This window comes from Dipodomys ordii, unplaced genomic scaffold, assembly GCF_000151885.1.
Source record: "Dipodomys ordii isolate 6190 unplaced genomic scaffold, Dord_2.0 Scaffold147, whole genome shotgun sequence".
Lineage (NCBI taxonomy): Eukaryota > Metazoa > Chordata > Mammalia > Rodentia > Heteromyidae > Dipodomys > Dipodomys ordii.
The window spans coordinates 315,653-332,918 of NW_012267363.1; the positions used below are offsets into that span (position 1 = coordinate 315,653).

At 45.7% G+C, this 17,266-nt stretch overlaps 1 protein-coding gene across 2 annotated transcripts in view; it reads left to right on the forward strand.

Annotated features, from left to right (window-relative positions):
* Window positions 1-2,021: 2,021 nt before the first annotated feature.
* The window catches only part of Map3k14 (mitogen-activated protein kinase kinase kinase 14), a 54,941-nt gene continuing 39,696 nt past the window's right edge, over window positions 2,022-17,266 (forward strand). For both annotated transcript variants that reach the window (XM_013032053.1, XM_013032055.1), the window contains exon 1: window positions 2,022-2,106. The gene's annotated coding sequence lies outside the window, so the exon portion shown is untranslated. The remainder of the gene's footprint in view (window positions 2,107-17,266) is intronic.

Here is a 17,266-nt window from a genome sequence, read left to right on the forward strand (position 1 = left end):
TCCTGGGGGTATAAGGAATATTAGGGGCTTCTAGTCCAGCTCTTTTCTTGCCTAGCATCTCTGAGCCAGCCACTGGCAAAGCTAGGAAGTGCCTCAGAGATGATTAGACTGCAAAGCATAGGCTCTGCTGGGCGCTAGTGGCTCACACTTGTAATCCTAGCTACTCAGCTGAGAGCTGAGGATCAAGGTTCAAAGCCAGCCCAGGCAGGAAAGTCCATGAGACTCTTATCTCCAAATAAGTACCAGAAAACTGGAAGTGGCACTGTGGCTTAAGTGTAAAACGCTAGCCTTGGGCTGAAGAACTCATGGACAGACTCAGAGTTCAGGACCCAAGATTGACCAAAAAAAACAGCTCTCAGACTAACACAACCAGAAATGCTTCAGGGTGATGTGGTTGGGAGTAGGGCCACAAGGGATAGGAATTATTAGGAATTTCAGGCTCAGTTCAAATGCAAAGAACCATTTGGTCAGACCAATAAAGCATACTTCTGGCCTGGGGGAGTGGGTGAGGCTTGCAAGTTGTAGGTTTTCATCTAGTACTTAAATAAATGGTTTAACAGTAGTCCCCAACAACAGATGTTGGTTGGGTACAGATCTCCAGAAAGAGGCTATGAACTACCTAGGAATGTCTACAAAGTGGTCTAGAACAGTGGCCCAGCCTTAGAGATAGAAAACTCTTTACTTGTCAAGCCAGCCTTGCTCTCCCCTTTCTCCCCCCACTCCACACCTAGTCTCCATATCTGCAGTAGTCTCCCCATGGATTTGGTTGGGTAGGACCACATCTTGCAAAGTTAAAATAAGTCTGAGCCAGGTGCTGGTGGCTCAAGCTCATAATCCAAACTATTCAAGAGGCTGAGATCTGAGGATCCGGGTTTGAAGCCTATTGGGGCAGAAAACTCTATGAGACTCATCTCCAACTAACCAGTAAAAAGCCAGAAGTAGAACTATGGCACAAGTGGTAGAGCACAAGTCTTAAGGGGGGGGGGGGGAAGAAGCATGTGAAAGCGTGAGGCTGAGTTCAAGCCCAAGCTCCAGTGTGCACATGCGCACGCTTGCACACACACTCACTCACTCACACACACACTCACACACACACTCTCACACACACACAACACAAGTTCATTGTGGAAACTAGAAAATGTATTAGCAAAAGCTGGGGGAGGGGGAAATCTGTACCTTCCTACTTTTTCCTCCCTCCTGTCCCGACCCAGAAAGCAGCACTGTTGACATACCTAGGTCTCTAGTCAAACCTTAGGTCATCCATTCACTGATGGGACCAAAAAGAAGATATTTGGCCCAGCGCAGGACCATGCTACTTTTCCAGTGCCTGGCAACCCCATCAGCACGTTAAGCTAGCTGTCAAGGTCTTCAAAATCACCTGAATTTCAACACACTTGACCTGTTCCGGCTGGGCCCTTGGCTACCCAAATTTTTCTCACTCATCCTCTAGAACTCTAAAACTCCAGGGCACTTCCTGCTCCTCTTCGGCGGCCTCAGCAGCCACGCCCTAACAGCGACCCCGGGGGGTGGGGGGTGGATAGCGCCTTGACAGTCTCTAAGGTAACCGAAGTCTGAGCTGGGAGTGCCCACGCATGCGCCCTAGTCGCCCTTCCTTCCCGTAACCTCAAGAAGAATGCAACCCGTAAGTAGTGCCAGAAGTCCAGCGCGCATGTGTAACTCAACCAACACCCCGACGGTCCCCGCCTTCTGCCCACCCGTCCGCCCAGAAAGCTCTATAAACTTTGGTCGGAAATAATACCCATTTCTGGAAGTTAGGTCTCGCTAGCCAATCGTTGCTAGAAAAAGGGATGACGGGCAGGCAGAGATGAACCTCTTCATTGGCTGGTTTGCAAGTATGGGTGGGACCAAGGGTCGCGGTGGGGCCAAAGAAAGGAGGCGGGAATCCAAGCCAAGTCTCAAGCCGCGAGGAGAAGAGTGGCCCCGGGGGCGGCAGTGAAGGCGGTGACGAGGGCGGGGCTTCGGGGAGGGGCGGGGCTGGGCGGGGCGACCGTGGGCCGGGAGCTCGGCGGTCGGTGGCCAGCGGCGGGAGTTAGCTGGCCAGCAACACGCCGCTGTCTCTAGCTTGGGGAGATCGGCGCTCGGCCGGTAGGTGACTGGGCAGGACCCCGGGATCTGAGGTGGGGCGCTGAGGGAGCGGCGGGGATGGGTAGTTTCTCAGCCCCGGGCCGGGCTGCGGCCTGCCCGTCGCGCGGGAATGGTAGGGATCGGAGCCCCGGCGTCTGCGATTGGACTGGTTAGCGGCTGGCCCTCATCGCCAGCCGGGGCCGGTCGGTCCCTCGCACCCTCGCTGCCAGCGCCAGGGTCGCACGCCGTGCTTGCGCCGAGTCTCCAGGCCGCGCGCCCTCACAGGCCGCACTCTCGCTCCGAGCGCGCGGCAGGACCCGCTGCTTCCCCTTCCCCAGCACCCGAGCCACTGCGCTCCGCTGCCAGTCTGGCGTCCCTCCGGTCCGAGCCCCGGGTGCCTTCCCCCGCCCCCAGCCACAGAAGTGCTCGCTCCCACCTGCCTGTCTGTGGGACCCTCCAGTGTTCCCCGAGAAGAGACTAAAGGCTTACACTCCTCGGCTGGGAGGAGCAGTCTGTCCCAAAGAGGTAGTATCGGCCACCCGTAGCATCCTTCCTTCTGGCCCCAACCATTCTGTGCAGATTTTTCTATGTGCTTCCCTCTTTGAGATTTCAGCTCTCCTTTTCGATGTCATATTCCCGTCTTGGAAACCCACTGTGGTCCTGGCAGCTTGCAGCCACCAGGCACTAGATAGTGTAAGAGAGTCCCACCTGTCCATGAGTCTCATAACAATGAGACTCGGTAACGAATTCGGTAACTTCAGAAAAAAAGTCTTTCCTTCCAACTTGTGGCTAAAGTGTTGCTCTCAACCCTAATGGACTGGATGGAGCTTGAATGCCTGTGGAGAGCAGAGGATGAATGGAGAAAAGGTTTTGTCAATGACAAAATTATGTTTGTTAACTTGAAGTGATGAATACCAGTGACAAAAAAGAACTCGAAAAGTGAATGAAATTAAATAGGAGTAGAATCATGTTCAGTGAACTTTAGCAGGCTGAAGTTTATACTGGGGAAAAAAACGTTGAAAACCCTGAGTAGAAACATGGTCTTTCTGAAAGATTAGAGGAAGATAGTATCTTGACATTAATGATAGTTTTTTTAATTTAGTATTTTCATACCCATGATCTCCTCTCCCTCTGTGTGGTGCAATAGACAGTATTGTTCAGTTTTAGGGACCTCACCCCTCACCTGAGACAGGTGTGTGTAGGAGCTTGTATATTGCCTGATGCCTTATAGCTAGGACTGGTGGGTTCCTTAGTCCCCTGAATTAGGATGATGTACTAGAATCCCAATGTAGAAAGGAGAGAGAAATGTTCAGTGTGATATTTATGCCCTTAATGTCAGAGGACATTTACAAACTGCTTGTCTTGCTTAGGATGTGTTTACATTTTCTCTTGATGTTTTAAAAGTGATGTCAAAGTCAGTTCCTTTGGAGCCATGCCAGACTTTAGAGTTTTTTCAAACACCTCTAAGACATCCTGACTTATATGGAAGAGTACAATGAACTTCTGAGAAGATCTCAAAATAAAAGTTAAGCATCTGGCTTTAATTTTAGAAATGTTACCCAGGTATATATACCTAGAAATATGTATTCACAGTTGATGAAATCAGCAATAGACTGCCAAGCTTTAGGTCATCTTCTGATTGTTTTCTGATTATTCTGAGCAGTTCTGAAGGGGGTTTTCTGCCTCTGGTGTCTGGTAAAGTTTGTGGGAGCGGCACCACAGACAGAGATCCTGCCAAAGGAGCCTTCATCTATTAAACAAAGACGTCTGGTTGGGTTATTTTGCCTCAGCAGATGGAGGTTTGGTTCCTCATTTTGGTTCTCCTGATGAACACTGACTCCTTTGTGATTTGCTTAGAGTGTTTGTGTATCATTTATTGCTGAGAAGAGGACTCACCCTGATTGATTGTCCAACTCTAGGCAACTCTTATGAGTTTTTGGGTGAGTGATAAGAGTTCATTTCAGCGAGGATCTGTTGAGAGACCTATAGAGGTATGAAAGAGGTCATGCTTCCTCAATGGTTGTTTGCTTTGCCCTCTCTTAGGAATGTTGTGTCACTTTAGCCTGTGAAGTCACTTTTAGTTTCCTATTATTTTCCTGTCTCTGTGGACAGCACATGGACTTTCCTAACAGGCCTGCCCTGGGAAGAGCTGACAAATTCATCCTGGTTGGGTTGACAGATGGCCTTTGTGGGAGAAAAAGCCGAAATCTTAGCACCAAATTCAGTTCTAAATAAAAAGTTAGAGTCAGGCAGGATACTTCTACCAATGGCTTTCTTCATCTCAACATTGTTGTGTGTTTTTTTTTTCCTGGCAAAAGGTTAAAATGCAACTAAAATTCTGCTTTCGTGATTAATAAGTCACTACCGCAGTTGTGTCTGATGCTTCCTGTTTGCCCCATTTTAGTATTTCAGTTAAACTGGAAGCAGCATCTGAATACTCTGAGCATTTTTGATGGTACCTGGTTAAATGAGTGGTGAATGGGACAGTTTGGGGAATGGATTTGAGGAGCTCTAAGTATAAGTCAGACCCCTGGGTTCTTCACACTAAGATCTTGAGTAGGGGAAAGGAGCAGGGCTTAACATCTTGAAGGTGAACATTTCAAGTGTAAAGGCTCTGCATTTACCTGGTAGATGCTGACAGAACACTGATAGCAGTAGAGTAGAAAGGGAAGGCCAGATAGAGGGCAAATCATAGAGGAAAGCATCTTAGCTGCTCTGAGCAGCACAGTGGGGTACCAGGACCTAGTTCGGGGCTCATCTGAGTGACAGTTTAGAAAAAGTAAGTTTTCTCTGTCCTATGTGGTTTTTTTTTTATTCTAGTTTAAGGTGTCTCTGTCCTTTTTTTATATATACTTCAATCCTTTCACTGCCTGATATAAATCCCTTTGATTATGTGCATCAGGAATAACTTGTTAGCCAAGCTTTGTATTTCCTTACGGTACTTATATGAAGAAGGCAGGGACAAGGTACAGAAAAGTGAATTCTGATAAGAAGTAGACAAGATCCCTTAGGAAATCGTCGTCATACCCGCAATCTCAAAACTTGACTACATTTTCAACTAACTTGTTCAAGAAACTATAAGGGCTTGTTTTTTTAGTTTTGGTTTTTCCCCAAATTATGTCCATTTTGAGCCTAATTAAGCCAGAGAAGCAGCTTTGTCTACTTACTGTGATAATGGATTATCAGTTGTTATCAGCAATCAAGTTACTCTGAATTGATCCTGGCTATTAATAAAAGCCTAAAAGATGAATAGCTTATCATTGGGATAAGTCTGCATCTGCCCATTTTCCAGATGTAGAAACTAAAGCAGAGAAGTCAAGTAATCTGTCCAGAAGAATAGAGTCTATCTGCAATATCTCCATGTTCTATGTAGTGATTTAGTGGTTATTTAGGCTGTGTGCTTAAAAGACCAGGAAAATCACTTTACTTCCCTAAGCCTGGGCTGCCTCATGTATAAATAGGGCCTGAAGTCCTTCATGGAGCTACTTTGAGTAGAAGCAAATGAAAGACTGCATGTCCGGTACTGAGCATGGTGGTATCACTGTTGTTGTTTTATTGTTGTTGTTGATGATAATAATAGTTGTTGTAGTAGCAATGGTCGATTACTACAGACCTGTTCTCTATAAGATGATGTCAAGAAGAGTCAGATTACCTGACAAGATGGAGTCATTTTCTCAGTAGGACCTCCTTAGCCTGGAGTTTTTAGCTGTCACATCCTCCCAGCTTAACATTAAATTCTACCCTCACCTTGTCCTAGAAAAGACCTAGAGGGCTGGGAAGGTGGCTCAGTGGTAAAGCTCTTGCTTTGCATGCTTGAGGCCCTGGGTTCGATTCCTCAGCACCCATAAGCAAAAAAAAAGCCGGAAGTGGTGCTGTGGCTCAAGTGGTAGAGCGTTAACCTTGAGCTGAAGAGCTGAGGGGCAGCGCCCAGGCTCAGAGTTCAGGCCCACGACCAGGCCCAAAATAAAAAAACTAAACAGATTTACTAGGGGCTGGGAAGGTGGCTCAGTGGTAAAGCTCTTGCCTTGCAAGCCTGAGGCCCTGGGTTCCATTCCTCAGCACCATATAAGCAAAAAGAAAAAGCCGGAAGTGGCGCTGTGGCTCAAGTGGTAGAGCACTAGCCTTGAGCTGAAGAGCTGAGGGACAGCGCCCAGGCGTAGAGTTCAGGCCCCACAACCGGACCCCCCCCCCAAAAAAAAAGAAAAGACCTAGAATCTTCCTGGTGAAAGTTGGCAGTCCTAAAGAGGGGGAATCCCTGGGTCTCCCAGGCACTCCCTAGTATCCTGTGTATAGTTAAATAGGTCCCAACACTAATTCTGGGGTTGAGGAAAAGGAGAATACTGTAGAATGTGAATCAATAAGGCTTGTTCTTTGGGAGGCAGGAGCCAATGTCAGAAGGCCGTGTTGAGTGTTCTGGGGTACAGTTCCCACCAGCACATAGTACCCCACCTTACCCCACTTTTCCCCTTTGAAAATAATTTCTTGTCTGCTTTTCTTTACATCTAGATCTGAGTGCTCTGAATCTACAAGAGACAAGAGAGTAAAACAAAAACTAAAAATTCATGTTAGATTTTAAATTCCTTTTTTTTTCTTCCCATATATAAAACAAAACTCAAGGCTCCCAATCAGGTTGCTGTTCCCTTTAAATAACATTTTGTTTTCTCTTGGGGAAGCTGTCTTGATGGCTGAAGAGTCATTTCTAAAGTGAAGCTAGTGTTTAGAAAAAGTAGATCACCGGATGTGGAGCCTCATGTGGAGCTGGGTTCAGATGAAAATGAAAGCAGGTGGCAGGAGCACTCGCCTTCAGGCTAAGGTGAGAGCAGAAAGCATGGACCCTGCTCAGCCTCTGGCTGGCCCCACAGCCTGCATTTGATAAGTGTCTTAGTCATTTTCCAAGCAGCTTTGCTTAGGTGAGCAGGGCACTTTCTCTGGAAGGTGAGTCACCCAAGCAGGGATGTAGCTGACAGATTGATCCTCTCCACCCCCTGCACCCCCCCCCACACACACAGTTGCACAGGAAGTTCTGAGCAGGCCTGATTGAACACCCTTTTGCCCAAGAGCACCCTCATTCCAGCCCAATGGCTTGCAGGCAGAGAAAGAATTGGAGGTTGCTGGGGCTGGATCATGTGGACAGGGCACTGAGCCCTAGTCAGCAGTGTCACTGCACTCCTGAGTCCAGCCACCTTGAGAGTGGAAAATGGCCCATGTCCAATGACAGTCAGCGAAGCTACAGGAGGGGAGCTTTGGCCCCAGGGAGCTGGGAAATCCCTTGGCAGAGAAGAGAAAAATACAAACTATACTTTGATATGAAAGATCTTTTGGGGAACCCTTTTTTTACCCCTCTACCCCCTTGAGTTGGGAGCTTGCAAGAGCTCCAGTGACTGGAAAGGATCAATTTCACCCTGGATTTCAGAAAGTTTATGGAACTCCAGGCCCACCTCGCCATCAGTTGTCTACATTTCCAAGGCCAGGGTTTGGATTTGGAAGTAGCTTGAGGGAGCCTGACCCATCTTTGCCGCCCAGTTTCTGGTGGCTGACCCTCTCCCACTAAAACTACCATCAGGTACACTTTTGTTTACACTGTGTTCTTTTTGTATGTGTTTGCCAATACGGGGACTTAAGCTCAGGGCCTGGGCATTATCCTTTAGCTTTTTCATTCAAGGCTGGCACTCCACCACTTGAGCTAACATCTCCACTTCTGGCTTTTTTTTTTTTTTTGCTGGTTAAGAGTCTCTTGGACTTTTCTGCCTAGGTTGACTTTGAACCATGACCCTTGGATTCCAGCTTCCTGTGTAGGTATTATAGGTATAAGTAACTGACACCTGGCTCATACTGATGTTTTTGGAATATGCAGTTGGTATTGAACTTGACCACTGATGGTCAGATCTGTCTATAAGCGCATTCAAGATTAAGATCATCCATAAAATGAGCTTGACTTTATAAAGCTACAGAAAAAGAACTTGTATTCCCAAGTTTTCCCCAGCTCCAGTACCCACATCCCAACAGTCTGGGGTAACTATCAGTCAACTTTCAGCAAACTTCAGGCTGGCATAGCTAAATAATCTTTGGCTTTAACTACACTGACAAGAAAGAATTTTTAACCTCTATTTTGCAGAAGATAGACTGGTGGTCCAAGAAAGATGAGCAAGTTGCCTAAAGGCACTAGTTAATGGCTAAAAGCCAGGCTCTTTGCTCTGTGCCCTTCCACCACTGGATAAAGGAACTACTCCAGTTCCTGCCCTTATTCCCCCATGCTGACTCCATCACCCAGAACCTTCCTGCAAGTTCCGCCAGGCCTGGGAAGGGTGGAACCCGAGCAGCTGCAGCTCTGCGTCTAAGAAAAAGTAAACAGAAAGCTGTTTATTTGACGCTTTCTTGTACCATGAAGGTCATGTGATCAAAAAGAGGCCAAGGTTGATAAGACTATATGATTCTGGGCAGGGTTAGCCAGAAGTCTCAAAGGTTGCTTTTATTTCAGGGCACTTCCCTAGGTCCCCAGTGTCTCACTCAGAGTGGGCAATTGATTGAGGTTTCAAACCAGGCACCAAGAAGCTCTTTTGCGTCTTTCTTCTCTGAAGAACTGGCAGGTTGCTCATAGGTTGCAGGTACCCAGAGGAGCCTAAGTAGTCAGGTATCATCCCAGCTGGATATGTCTGGCTCCTGTCAGCGAGAAACTCTTGAGGCCAAATGTAATGTCATATCTGGATGGTGGCCCCTGTTATAGTAGTTGAGATCTACCACACTCCTGCCAACATTCACCTTTGTTTTTACTAGATGATAATTAGTGTTCTGTGGATACTTAGGGATAGCTGGCAGGCTTAAGAGGAAGCAGGGAGGGCTTTGCCAGCCTCAAATGATGGTGCAATTGCCGACTAAGATCACATCTGCAAGCCGGGTGCTGGTGGCTCACACCTGTAATCCTAGCTACTCAGGAGGCTGAGATCTGAAGATTGAAGTTCAAAGCCAGCTCTGGCAGCTCATGATACTCTTATCTCCAGTTAACCACCAGAAAACCATAAGTGGCACTGTGGCTCACAGTGGTAGAGCACTTGCCTTGAGCAAAAGAGCTCAGGGAGAGCACCCAGACTCCAAGTTCAAGTCCTATGAGAAAAAAAAAGTCACATCTGTAGTCCTTTGCCCCAGGAGAGTTAGTTGGACAAGCCTGGCTAGCAGGCTCAACTAGTAAATCACAGTGCTTTGAGAGGGAGGAATAGCTCTACAGAAATTAATGTAAAAGACAGAAACCATGTACCAATGTACCAACCACCTCCCACATAGCACCCATATATACCTGAGAACAGGTAGGGGTTCATATTCTCACACAGTTAGAGATAAATGGGTTTCCAGGTCAGCATTTGGGAAATGGGCCAATTAGGGGGCTTATAGGACATCTTGTAGGACACTGTCTTCCTGGAGTACAGCCACCATGATGTAACCTCTTTCTTCAGGGATCTTGTTCCATCTCTTGAGTATGCCAGATGAGGCCCTGTACATCCCACTCAGCCTAGTGGGCTTTCTGCCTGTGACTCTCATTTGTTTCTCAGGACTATTATCAGTTATTCTTTAATCCTGAGAATACTTGCTAAGGATAAACAATTCAGCCAAGCTCAAGTAGGTACTACAAGACACAGATATCCTCCACTGATGGTGGTTCGACTTAGAGTTTTTTGAAGTAATGATGATGTGGAAGTGACAGGCATTAGGGAGAAATTTTTTTTGCCAGTCCTGGGGCTTGAACTCAAGGCCTGGGCACTGTCCCTGAGCTTTTTTGCTCCAGGCTAGAACTTTACCACTTGAGCTGTAGCACCACTTCCAGCATTTTCTGTTTATGTGGTACTGAGGAATTGAACCCAGGGCTTCATGCATGCTAGACAAGCACTCTACCACACTCACAGCCCATTAGGAAGAATTTTGAATTGAATCTTTTCCTAGGTTAGCAGTAATGATTCAAAACTCTCTGGGAACTCTGGGCAGAAACAGTGAGCCATGGCCCCAGTCAGCCCAGCATCACAGGGGACTTAATTGTCCCTCTAACATGTGCTGTGTGGTTAAGCTTTGACATTTGATAGGTTAGAGGTATTGGTTTATAACATTTTCACTTATGATTAGATTCTTGGAACATAAAACCATCATGAGTCAAGAGGCACCTGTAAAACCCAGTAACTTGTCATATGATTCCTTCAAGGAGCTCACTGTGGGGGAAGATGAACACGGAAGGAGACACCATACAGATCCCCTTGGATACCCTTTCCCCAGACTGACCACTGGTAACCGCTAGGCACAGAGCTCCTTGGCAGGAAGAGCCCCCTTTCCAGCCTCTGTGGGTATCTGAATGGGAGCACCCCAGCATTTCTCTCATCCCTGGGCCTATTCTACTTGTCAGCTTAGAACAGGAGCTTGATAACAATCTGGAAACTTTAGCACTTCAGGAGAAAGCAGTATGTGTTCAAAAGTGATGGTGCTAGAGCAGCAAGTGTGGCTCAGGTAGTAGAGTGCCTGCCTAGAAAATACAAGGCCCTGAAAAGAAATAGCTAAATAAATAAATAAGTAAAATCATTGCTGGTGGGGATGTGTTCAAACATAGTTCAAGGCAGAAGCAGAGAGTAAATGGCCAGCTATTAGGGACAGGCTGGAACAGAGGACTGGCAAATCCTATGCTCTGAGCCTCTCAGTCTGACTTGTAGTTAGAAGGTACAAAGTCTGATCCCTGACTTCCTTTTCTGTGTATGCCAGTGCTTGAACTCAGGGCCTCATGCTCTCATTCAGCTTACTTGCTCATGGCCAACACTCTACCACTTGAGCCAGGCCTCCAGTCTAGCCTTTTGTTGGTCAATTGGACATGGAGTGTCTCTGACTTTGCTGCCTGGGTTGGCTTCCAACTGAGGATTGTAAGTATGAGCCCCACCAGCGCCCAAAAAGCCCATGATTTCTTGACAGCCAGGGTCAGGATTCCAAGAAGACCTTTCAGGGAAAGCTCCCTTACCTATCTCAGTCTTTAACCTATTCCCACTGGCCAGCCTAGCTCCTGGAACATGGTAGCTACTGGATAAACATTTGTCATTGAGTAAAAGTGCAAACTCTTCTGTGAGATCCTCCTGATCTGAGTGAGAGACATGGGAAAGCCATAGGCTGTTGCCCAGTTTTCTGCCCTTTACCAGAGAATCAGTATGAGATCTTCTGAGAACATTTCCCTTAAGATCTTGTATCCCAAACCCTTTTCCTCCCTTTTTGGAGAGAAAGGACCCCTTATAGTAAGTGAACGTATCACATGTACTCTTGCTGCTCATTACTCAAGCTGGTCATTCTAGCTAGTTGGTCTAAGTATAGGTAGAGCAATGTCTGAAACTAGGCCATGGTCAGTTTTTACTGTCTTAAGAGCAGAATAGGCCATGTGCTTTCTGCCATTTCCCACCCCCTCCACCACCACCACCACCACCCCCCACCCCCAGGCATTGGAAGTCTTCTGTGGAAAGCAAAGCTATTTGGGCTTCTTGTTTATTCTGAAGTTCCTCAAACTAGTTCCTCAATTTCAGAACTGGTCACCAGTGACTACAATGAACTTGAATTCTCCTCCTTTATAGCAAGCTGAGTTTGTCTTTTATATTCTCTCTCTCTTTCTCTCTCACCCTTTTTCCCTCTCTCCCTCTCTCCTTTCCTCTCCCTCTTTCCCTCCTTCTCTCCCTTCCTCCCTCCCTCCCTTTCTCTCTGTCTCTTTCTTTCTCTCTCTTTCGTGTATGTGCTGGTCCTGGGGCTTGAACTCAAGTCCTGGGTGCTATCCCTAAGCATTTGTGTTCAAGGCTAGTGCTCTACCACTTGAGCCACATCTCCACTTGGCTTTTTTGATGGTTAATTGAAAATAAGAATTTCACAGACTTTCCTGACCAGACTGGCTTCAAACTGTGATCTTCAGATCTCAGCCTCCTGAGTAGCTAGGATTGCAAATATGAGCCATTAGTGCCCAACTCACACTCTATTAATACAGTCAGGCATTGGGTCTACTTTCAACAGGATTAACTGTGGCTTGGGACTGCTTCTAGCTCAGAATCAGTCCAAAAGATTAATAAAGACAATTGTTTTATGTAGCTAGAATGTTGCTTATAATGATGACCTATAAAGCTTTTATTGTTTGATTTTCATTTCTTGTGTTGGAACCCAGGGCCTTGCACATGCTAGGGAAGTGCACTACCACTGAGTTACATTCCTACCCCCAAGAAGTAAGTACATTTTCACTTATCAAACAAGTTGATTGTAGCCATGTGGTGTGGCACATGCTTATAATCCCAGTACACAGATGGCTAATGCTAGAGGATTGTGAGTTCAGGGCCAGCCTGGACTATACAGTGAGACCCTGTTTCCAAAAAAAAATTTAAAAAGGACAGAAAGAAAGAAACTGGTTGTTTGTCATGGCTAGTGTTGAAAGTGGCTTGTGGCTCTATAATCTTTGGAAACGTCATTGTTGAATAGTATACATACGTTGCTGTCCAACTTCATGAGAATATCCAATTATACAAAAAGTACACTTAGGAAGTGGCGCTGTGGCTCAAGCAGTAGAGCGCTCACCTTGAGCTGAAGAGCTCAGGGACAGAACCCAGGCCCAGAGTTCAAGCCCTATGACCGACCAAAAACAAAAAACAAAACAAAAAGTACCCTTACTTGCAGATTTTAACAGCTTGTGGATTTCTTTTTCATAGCATACATTAAAAAGATTTTGCTCGGGCTGGGAATATGGCTTAATGGTAGAGTGCTTACTTAGCATGCATGAAGCCCTGGGTTCAATTACTCAGTACCACATACACAGAAAAAGCCAGAAGTGGCACTATGGCTCAAGTGGTAGAGTGCTAGCCTTGAGCAAAAGAAGCTCAAGGACAGTGCCCAGGCCCGGAGTCCAAGCTCTAGGACTAGCCAAAAACAAAGAAAAAAAAAAACTGAGCTGGGCTTCAGTGGCTCATGCCTGCAATCCTAACTTTCAGTGGCTCATGCCTGCAATCCTAACTTTTCAGGAGGCTGAGATCTGAGATCTCAATTCCATATCAGCCTGGGCAAGAAAGTCTATGAGCCTCTTATCTCCAATTAACCAGCAAAAAAAGCTAAGGGACAGTGCCTAGGCTTTTGAGTTCAAGCCTCAGTATTGGCACACACACACAAAAACGTTCTATTGGGCTGGGAATGTGGCTCAGTAGTAGAGGGCTTGCCTTGCATGCATGAGGCCCTGGGTTCGATTCCTCAGCATCACATAAGCAAAAAAGAAAAAAACCAGAAGTGGTGCTGTGGCTCAAAGTGGTAGAGCACTAGCCTTGAGTTGAAGAGCTGAGGGACAGCATCCAGGCCCAGTGTTCAGGCCCCACGACCGGACCAAAAAAAAAAAGAAAAGTTCTATTTATTCCTCCATTCCAATTCCATATTGATCTGATCAATGGTGCTCCCTACAGCATCCTTTCTGTTTGTCATTGGCTCTCCTACTGAAAGAAAGTTGAATAGAAAGTGTCATCCTAACACTGTTCTTTGAAATTGAGCAAATGATCAGTGTCAAGGGCCTGGAGACAAAGTTCTGATCTGGCAGCTGATTCCCAAGGCTTTGTTGCAAAAGAACAATAACACAGACTACAAAAGCTCAGAGCCAGACTTTATAAAAATGAGCAGCAAATTTGATTAAGAAAAATCAAATCATGTCATTTGCAAGAAAATGGATGCAATTAGAGGACGTTATACTGAGCAAGATAAGTCAAGCTCAAAAAGCCAACTGGGGTATATTTTCATTCACATATGGAAGCTAGACCTAAAAGATGTACATATTCATGGACATTTACATTTGTATGTTTACCTATATATACAAATTTTATATGCATATACATAGAACATCAATCTCACTTTGGGTCTGTCTAGGAGATTGAGGGAAGGAGAGAGGGAAAGAAAGAATGGAACATAAGTAATTTGGAAATACATTGCAATGATGTGCAAAAAAAGCTGTGTTTCAATAGGAAGTTGGGGTGCAAAGAAATTACAGATATGGGCTAAGAAACTCAGTGTCACTACAAGTCCATATTAAAGACTTTGCTTTCTACTCTTTTTTTTTTCTTTTTTGGTCCAAGACTAGGACTAATGTGGTATTTCATTGGCTGGTGCTCTACCACCTGAGCCACACCTCCAATCCCTTTCTCTACTCCTTTCTCTAGAACATGAGCAGTTATTCATGCTTCCTGATTTAAGATGCTTAGTCCTGAGTCAGTCCCTGGATTTTCACTAACAGATCTTTGCCCTGTGACAGCTTCAGCATTTGGGTCCCAATTATTAATGCTTAGATCATTGTTAAGGAGCTTCAGTGCCAGGGCTAAGAGTATGGCTTTGACATAAAAGTCCCATGTACAAATCTTCCTCCTGTCACTTCCCTGTAATGTGGTCTTGGGCAAAATTACTTGACCTACTGATCCTTAGTTTCTTCCTCTCTATCAAGGGTATCCTGCTCACAGAGTTGTGAGGATTTAAGAAATAATGCATAATACCTAGCTAATAATATAGCTGCCATTGTTAGTTTGTGTTAGTGTTGACAACAGTATGTATTTCAGTACACACAAAATGGCAGCAGATGTTGAAACCACCCAGAGATGACTACCCAAAGGATAACCAAGACTAACTCTACCAAGGAGTTGTGGGTCCCAGCTCATTTCACACCACTGGTTTACTGCCAAGTCTCTTTTTTTGCTGTGGAAACAGGGGCCAGATGAGGGTGCAGAAGGTTCTCCAAAGACATCCATAGGGATTACTGATCACTCTGCCCCTGTGCCCTTAAGATTCTTTTCCTCCTCCTCTGGCAAAATCTGTTCCAGTCTTTCAGTCTGACACTTGGACTACTAGTTAGAAGAATGCAAAGAGATTTCAGCATAGGCAAGGTCATTCAGAGAAGAAAAAAAGAAAGGAAGGAAGGAAGGAAGAAAAAGAAAGGAAGGAAGGAAGGAAGACTGCTCAGCCAGGCGCCAGTGGCTCATGCTTGTAATCCTAGCTACTCAGGAGGCTGAGATCTGAGGGTCTCGGTTCAAAGCCAGTATGGGCAGGAAAGTCCATGAGACTCTTATCTCCAATAAACCACAAGAAAACCAGAACTGGCACTATGGCTCAGTTGGTAGAGTACTAGCCTTGAACTGAAGCGATGAGGGACAGCACCAAGGCCCACAGTTCAAGCCTCCCCCCCACCAATAACAACAAAAAAGACGGTTCATCTTTGTGTGTGGGGTGGGGGATTATGTATGTCCATACTGGGTCTTTTTTTTTTTTTTTTGCCAGTCCTGGGGCTTGAACTCAGGCCTGGGCACTGTCCCTGAGCTTCTTTTTGCTCAAGGCTAGTACTCTGCCACTTGAGCCACAGTGCCACTTCTAACTTTTTCTGTTTATATGGTACTAAGGATTCAAACTCTGGGCTTCATGCATACTAGGCAAGCACTCTACCACTAAGCCACATTCCCAGCCCCCATAATGGGTCTCAAACTCAGGGTCTCATGCTCTCCCTTAGTTTTTTTGCTCAAAGCTGGGGCTCTGCCACTTGAACTACATCTCCCTTCCTTTTTACTGGCTAATTGGAGATCAGAGTCTATCACACTTGTCTGCGCAGGCTGGCTTTGAACCTCAATCCTCAGATCTTAGTCTCATGAGTAGCTAGGATTGTAAGTGTGAGCCACGAGCACCTGGATGGATAGAAGATTGCACATCTTGAATCTTCAATCTCACTGGAAGTTCATTAACATTTATGAAGTGTCACTGCATGCCAGGCAAAGTATGGCATATTTAAAGTGTTTCTTGCAATGATTCATCTTGTAAATCCTATTATGTAGATTTGAGGATATCTGTTTCACAAATCAAATGGCCCGCCCAAGGCCACACACTAGTGTTGAGGGACTTCGATTTGCATTTGGCTCGTTATTCCTGTTACACAGCTAGAAGGCTGTCCTTCAGCATTAGTAAATGATATTGTGGAATAAATCATCTCCAAAACTCTTCTGTTCCTAAGATCAGTGTGAGATTCCTTTAGTTAGGATTCAATTCCAACTATAGAAGAAAAGATGGAGAAATGATGGTACATGTGTACCACAGAATCTCATAGCATCATTTGAAAAGTGAAATCGAGGGCTGGGAAGGTGGCTCAGTGGTAGAGCGCTTGCCTTGCATGCTCAAGGCCCTGGGTTCGATTCCTCAGCACCACATAAGAAAAAAGAAAAAAGCTGGAAGTGGCGCTGTGGCTCAAGTGGTAGCTAGCCTTGAGCTGAAGAGCTGAGGGACAGTGCCCAGGCCCAGAGTTCAGGCCCCACAACCGGACCCAAAAAAAAAAAAAAGAAAAGAAAAGTGAAATCGATTTCTATAGGCTGAAATGAAACTGTATTCATAAGTGAAAGATGTAGTCTGTGTTACACAGTTATTTGGTATATATAATAATTAGGTATGTTTTATTGTATGTTTATCTGAAAACCTAGTTGTTTGTGTATTATGGTAATGGAGCAGATGATATATACCAAATTTAAGTTTCATAGGTTGCAGGGAGAAAGGAAATACTGCAGAGACTCTTATGATATAACACTTTCTTTTTTTGGGGGGGGGGTTCTGATCGTGGAGCCTGAACTCTGGGCCTGGGCGCTGTCCCTCAGCTCTTCAGCTCAATGCTAGCCCTCTACCACTTGAGCTACAGCGCCACTTCCGGCTTTTTTCTTTTTGCTTATGTGGTGCTGAGGAATTGAACCCAGGACCTCAGGCATGCAAGGTAAGCACTCTACCACTGAGTCAACTTCCCAGCCCTGATATAACACTTTCTAATAAACAAATATTTTTATTTTTGATGTTGTCTTAAAGAAAAGCAGAGCCCTGCCAGGCACTGGTAGCTCATGCCTGTAATCATAGTACTCAGAAAGAGATCTGGTGATCATAATTCAAAGCCAACCCAAGCAGAAAAGTCCATGAGACTCTTATCTCCAATTAACCACCAGAAAACTGGAAGTGGCATTGTGGCTCAAGTGTTAGAGCACTGGCTTTAAGCTGAAGAGTTTAAGGGCAGTGCCCAGGCCCAGAGTTTAAGCCCCACAACTGAAGGGGGAAAAAAAAGCAGAGCCTGGGCTGGAGGCATGTCTCAAGTGGCCTGCCTAGCAAGATTAAGACCCAGAGGTCAAACCTCAGTACCACAAAGAAAATGAAAGAAAGAGGG